This window comes from Suricata suricatta, chromosome 8 (genome assembly GCF_006229205.1).
Source record: "Suricata suricatta isolate VVHF042 chromosome 8, meerkat_22Aug2017_6uvM2_HiC, whole genome shotgun sequence".
NCBI lineage: Eukaryota > Metazoa > Chordata > Mammalia > Carnivora > Herpestidae > Suricata > Suricata suricatta.
Window position 1 is genome coordinate 48,772,067 of NC_043707.1, and position 6,153 is coordinate 48,778,219.

The 6,153-nt window shown below is 48.1% G+C and overlaps 1 long non-coding RNA gene across 1 annotated transcript; it reads right to left on the reverse strand.

Moving 5' to 3' along the window:
• Nucleotides 1-943: 943 nt before the first annotated feature.
• LOC115299764 lies at nt 944-6,153 on the reverse strand. Its single transcript, XR_003912322.1, has 3 exons — nt 6,081-6,153; nt 5,339-5,409; nt 944-1,064 (listed from the first exon to the last, which is right to left on the reverse strand). It is a non-coding gene; the product is annotated as an uncharacterized LOC115299764 (long non-coding RNA).

Here is a 6,153-nt window from a genome sequence, read left to right on the forward strand (position 1 = left end):
GACAACGCCCTCCCTCTGGCAGCAAGGGGGCTCACTGGCAGAGCTGCTGCAGCTCCTCAATGAAGGGAGGTTTCCAGTGGAGTTTGGCACTGGGGGGGGGGGGGAGACACTGCGGCCAAACCCCCCCCCCCCCCCCCCCGGCCCCCGCTCAGTTCTGAGTGGCTCCCTGGGCAGAAGATGAGGGCGGTGTGGAGGGGATGGAACCAGCTCTAAATGTGTGGAATAAAGGAAGTAGAGGGTCAGAGTGCCCTAAGAAAGGGAAACAATCACCTGAACATGACATGGCCGAAGTAGCTCCTTGTCCTCTTAGCTTCCCGGTGCCTCAGTTTCCTCTTCTGTAAAATGGGGAAAATATTCACCTCATGGGTTAATGTGAGGATTAGAGAGTTCTACGTGTAAAGTGTTTAGAGCAATGCCTGGCACACAGTAAATGTTAGCTGCTATTATTATTATTACTATTATTACCCTCAATATGCTTCTGTTATGTCCTAGATTTAAGCAACATGTCTCCTGGGGGCGCTCACAGTGCAGGGGGGCGATAGAAGAACTGTCTGAACTTTTTTTTTAAGGTCTTTATTTTATTTTGAGAGAGAAAGGCAGAAAGCAAGTGGGAGAGGGGCAGAGAGAGAGGGAGACACAGAATCCGAAGCAGGCTCCAGGCTCTGAGCTGTCAGCACAGAGCCCAACACGGGCTCGCACCCACAAACTGTGAGATCATGAGCTGAGCCAAAGTCGGACGCTTAACCAACTGAGCCACCCAGGCGCCCCCTGTCTGAACTTTTTAATCACTGTGTAACCCTTAGCCTAGAGCCAAGCAGTGGGACCAAGTAGGGGTCCCTGATGTGTTAGAGGAGTCGTAAGCCTAGGGTACTAGTCTCAGCCCTGCCACTAACTGGTGCCCTTGTGCAAGGGCCACGGGGACCCCCCGACTCCAGTGGGGGCCTCAGTTCACTCACCTGTAAATTGTAGTGAGGGGACTAAACAGTTCCTAAATTTGATATCAAAACCATTTCAGGACATCGTCGAATGCAGATTCCCAGGCTCCGCCAATTGAATCCAAGTCTCTAAAAATGGAGAATGAGAATCTGAACTTCAATGACTTCTTTGGAGGATCTTTTTTTTTTTTCATTTCTTTTTCAAGTTTATTCTTTTATTCTGAGAGAGAGAGAAAGAGAGAGAATCCTAAGCAGGCTCCACACTCTCAGCTCAGAGCTCCATGAACCGTGAGATCGAAACCAGAGCTGAAACCAAGAGTCAGATGCTCAACTTACTGGGCCCCCAGGCATCCCTCTTTGGAGGGTCAAATTTGAAAGCCTCTGACCAGCGAAGCCTCTCTGACTTTCACGTGCTAACAGGAATTATAGACTCTCCTGGGCTGAATCAGCCCCAGAGGCAAGAAGTTTTACTTTCTGTCTAATCAAACACTCCATCTCAGCATCCTACCTCCCACTCCGCAGGTTTTGCTCTCAGGATTGTAGAAAAGAGTGGGTCAGTGCCCTTGAGCACAACCCCTCATGAACTTGAGGGCTGCTGGAAGTCAGCCTGGTCCTTCCAGTACTATTGGTGAGATGGCCCTTGACTCTAGCCCTCCCTTTCCATTCCCATTGCTACTGCCCTAGGTCAGGCTGTTAATACCTCTTGTTTGGACCATGTAACAGTTTCTTAGCTCTCCTCTCTTCAATCTTTCCTTCACGGTATCAACAGTAATCACCTGAAACCCAACTCTGATTGCATTATGTCTCTAGCACACAAACATCTGCATCTCTGACCAAAACTTAACTCCTCAGACTGTCACTCAAGGCCTTTCAGAGCCTAAACCAATCATCAATAACCTCCTCTGGCCAAGAGCTACCTTGGGCTACAGTTAACTCCTTTAAATTTTCTTGATAGGGGTTTCCCAAACTTGTGGAACTCTCTCTCCGAACGCCTGCCTGTTTGTCAGGTCAAAATACTCATAACAGCTCGTGTATACTAAGTGATTCATGGTCCTCCATTCGAGAAGCACTCTCTATGCTTTTCCATCCACTTGTCAATGACTTGACTCTATTCTAGAACCTGCTCAGGTCTTGAACTCCAGTTCAGAACAGCCATCTAATGTTGTCATGGCAGTCATCTCTCCACCTGACCGTTTTTTGAATACAGTAGGTTCAAAAACCTGGAATCAGAACACTACGCTGTCCCCACCCTTATTCCTTCTTTGCCTTCCTTCCTGAACTGGTACCACATTTCCCCCAAAAGTTGAATTGCTCAAGGTCTGCCTTGATTTACTTAAATGAGCATAGTTGACCCTGCAACCATCTTTGTTTTCCCAACTTCCATATAAATAGCTTCCGCTTCTCATTAGCAACACAAGCAGGTAAATATCTACCTCTCCTGGGGCCACTCCCTTCCCTGCATCTCTGACATTGTTGATTGATCGCAGCCCTTGCTCCTAAGCCCCAGATGTGACGGTATAGCTTCAGAATCCCTCTCCAATGCAATTCCCCAGGCAGATATTATCCATCAATCAGAGTTGGCATGCCAGTTGAGACAGTCCTACTTACCATCAATGACCTAGATGATTAAATAGCGAGTGTGTTCACTAGAAAAGCTCTGTTGAGTTTCAATTTCAAGTCCCTTATGGAACCTCAAACTAGAGTAGTCTCTAGTTACACTCAATCTACTCTAAGCCTTTCAGGCTAGAGGATCTGGGTTGTGGGTGAGGATCTATTAGAAGTCTAATTGGCATAAGAATTGGAAGAAGGCTGCCAAGGTCAGAAAGGCTTCCACTAACGAATTGTCCTGAAACATTGTCTACCTCCTATCTCTTTCTCTTGCCAAACCTCATAGAGGAGTCTGGTGTGCTGGCTGGTCTCTAGACATGAAGAAGAGCACCAGAGAGGCTAGGCTACAAAAACAAATGACAAACTACCCCTAGAAAAACAATTCTCTGGGGCAGACGGCAATTGGAGATGCCTTCGATGTCCCAGAGCAGCAGCAAGGTTTTAATCTTGGCCTGAGCTGATGCAACCCATCAGCAATGGAACCAGGTACAGTGGAAAGACCGATATCTTTGGTCAGATAACAGCTGCTCCAGTTTCTCCTCTCTCCTCCCCGCCCTCCTTCTCCTCCAAGCTGATCACATTTCCTTGGTGATTTTCATGCTTAGTCAGTAGGTCTTAGGGGACAAGTGTGAATTCCATAGGGACCTTGTCTGTATAAAGTACGCTGTACTCGTGTTAGCCTCTGTATCATCCTTCCTCCCTTCCTGCCATAAGCATTTATGAAACACCTACTATGTGCTACATGGTGAGCACTGTTGTAGGAAAGAAAGCACCTGAACTCTGGAGCTACCAGGAAAGGCTTTACATTAAACAAAGATAATGCCACTGCTCCAATCAGCAGGAAAATGCATTTCAAGTTGTTTCCTCTCTTCTTTAGACCACCAAAGAGCTGTAACTGTGTGGGAGAAAATTGAGAGCCTGGAAGCTCAAATGCACGAATTCCAAGGAATTCTACAAAATCCTGAAGAACTCCCATAGGGTAAACGCAAGCCAGTTCTCAAATCCAGGATACTATAGAGAGATCAGTGGAACACTTCCTAGCCTTTACTTATTGCCAGGAACTGTTTTAATTGTTATACTATATATTAACTCCATAAATCCCTAAAGTACCTCTGTGAATTAAGTACTCTTAGGGGCTCCTAGTTCAGTCAGTTAAATATCGGACTTCGGCTCAGATCATAATCTTGCAGTTCGTGGGTTTGAGCCCCACATCGGGCTTTGTGCCGACAGCCCAGAGCCTGGGGCCTGCTTCAGATTCTGTGTCTCCCTCCCTCTGCCCTTCACCTGCTTGCCTCTCTCTCTGTCTCTCAAAAATAAATATTTTTTTTAAATGTTAAAAAAAATACTCTTACTATCATCACTTAAAAGATGAGAAATCGAGGCACAAAGAGGTTAAACATCTTGCCCAAGGCCGCAGCTAAGAAGTGGGGGAGCTGGGATTTAAATCTACGTCATCTCTTTGCAGAGTCCTAAGCTACCTGAAATATGTACATTGAAATCAACAACAGAGTGCTAAGTCCTGGGTTGGAGTTGGGTAGAGTGGACATCTGGATGAGTTTTTTACCTCCAGCCTGTCCAGCAGTTAAAGACAGAAAGGTTTTGACAGCCGGGAGCATGGGGTACCTACCATCCCTCCTGCATACTTTTAAGGAAGCCGCCTTAAAGGCTGGCCATGCCTCCAGACCCACTCACATCTCAAGTCCATCTGACAGACAGCAAACTGGAGCCCTGGCGCCTGACCCAGAGCACAGCTTTCATGTTGGTGAGAGCCGGACATGGAGACAGATCGGCACGGGTCCCTTTATGTACTAGCAAACTCTATATCTGACTGGACAACCAACGATGTCATTAGCACCTCGTGCGGCCTTGTCTCTGGCCCCAGAAGCCTGAAGCTCTGACTTCTAGACTGGACTCTACCACCTACTGTCCTTTGATTAGGTTTTCTCATCCATAAATATTCATTCAATAAACAATTTTGAGCACCTCCAGCGTGCCAAGCACTTTGTGCTAAGCCCTAAAACCACTACATCGAATTCAGTAGCTGCCCCCAAGGGACTGGAGATTTGCTGGGAGAAACAGGCCAGGAAGGGAAATCTTCATGATGCGCTGTGTCCTCCCAGGGCCCCACCCTGTCCCTCCTCCCTCCCTGGGAATTTGTGAGCAGCAAAGGAGATCACACTGGGCCAAGCGCTTGTAAATAGGGGAGAGTGAGAACGAGGTGTGCGGGGAGGCCTGAGAGGATTGAAACCCAGGTGCCGTCTGCCGCGTCTGCAGACCTCAGGCAGGCTGCTGGCCACGCCCAGTGCTTGCTCTGGGGCGGTGAGCCTGGGCGAGGCCTCCTGGATGTCAGAAGGCACAGCCTGAAGCTCTGGGTTCATTATCCCAGCAGGCGGAGCCCAAACCTGGCTGCCCTGGCCTAAACCTATGTATGTTCCTTTGCTTGGGGCTAGGAGCTTTTGTAGCCCCCTGCGCCCCCGAGCTCTTCAGGGTCCTAGCTTGACCACTGACAAAGGCCAGGTCTTCGCTGGATTGTGCAGGTGGAGAAGGCTGATTTCCGTGAATCTCCTTATATAAGGATACACCCTCCCACCCCAAGAAACAGCCGCTGCGGTTCGCTGTACTGAAGCGCCACCTGGAGGCCAGTTCTGGTTCAAACACATGTGTAGATGTTTCACAATCTAATCTGCTTCAGTAGAAGAAAGGGAAAAAGAGATGCTCAAAGAATCAAAAGGCAAGACACGGCAGCGGACCCTGAAGAGGACCCCATCGTCCCTTTACCAGCCCCAATCGTTTACTTGATGAGACAGTCAAGGGCGGACATGTCTTGGCAGGTCACTGGGACAGGATTTCCTCCGTGGCGAGGGACCTGTGTGAGAACACTACTGTTTATGACATATTCTAAACTCTGGATCTCAAGAGCAAACACGCAAGACAACCCTCCAATTTGCCCTGCAGCCCAGACTCCAACCCATCTCATCCTCTTCTCCTGCCCCAAACCTCAGACTCTCTGGCTAGGTGGGAAAAGGGATTTTCAGTGCATAAGGCCCCCTTCTGGGGACAGTTTGCTGAGTCTCTTTACATTTCTGAAATTAGCCGCCCTACCTCAAGCACGAACACCCATTTTATTGGGAGCCATTTATTCAGCAGTAGCTGGGGGCACCTGGGTGGCTCAGTTGGTTAAGTGTCCGACTTCGGCTCAGGTCATGATCTCCCGGTTTGTGGGTTCGAGCCCTATGACGGGATCTCTGCTGTTAGCGCAGAGCCCACTTCAGATCCCCTGTTCCCCTCTCTCTCTGCCCCCCCACCCTGCTCATGCTCACTCTCTCTCAAAAATAAACATTTAAAAAAAACTTATTCAGTAGTAGCTGGATGAGTCTATAAAGACATCAACAACAAGCCAGTAGTTCAAAATCAGCATGGAGTTATTTTTGCCTGAAGAAAAGCCAAGCCAGATGGTAACAGAGTATCAGGAAAAGTAAGCCAAGCTCCCAAACTGAGCAAGGAATTTACCAAAAAAAAAAAAAAAAATCCTCTTACTTGAGGTTTTTCTGCTCAATCCTTTGCCAGACCAGGAATTTAACTTCCTACCAACTGGGTTTGTAGAATTCTT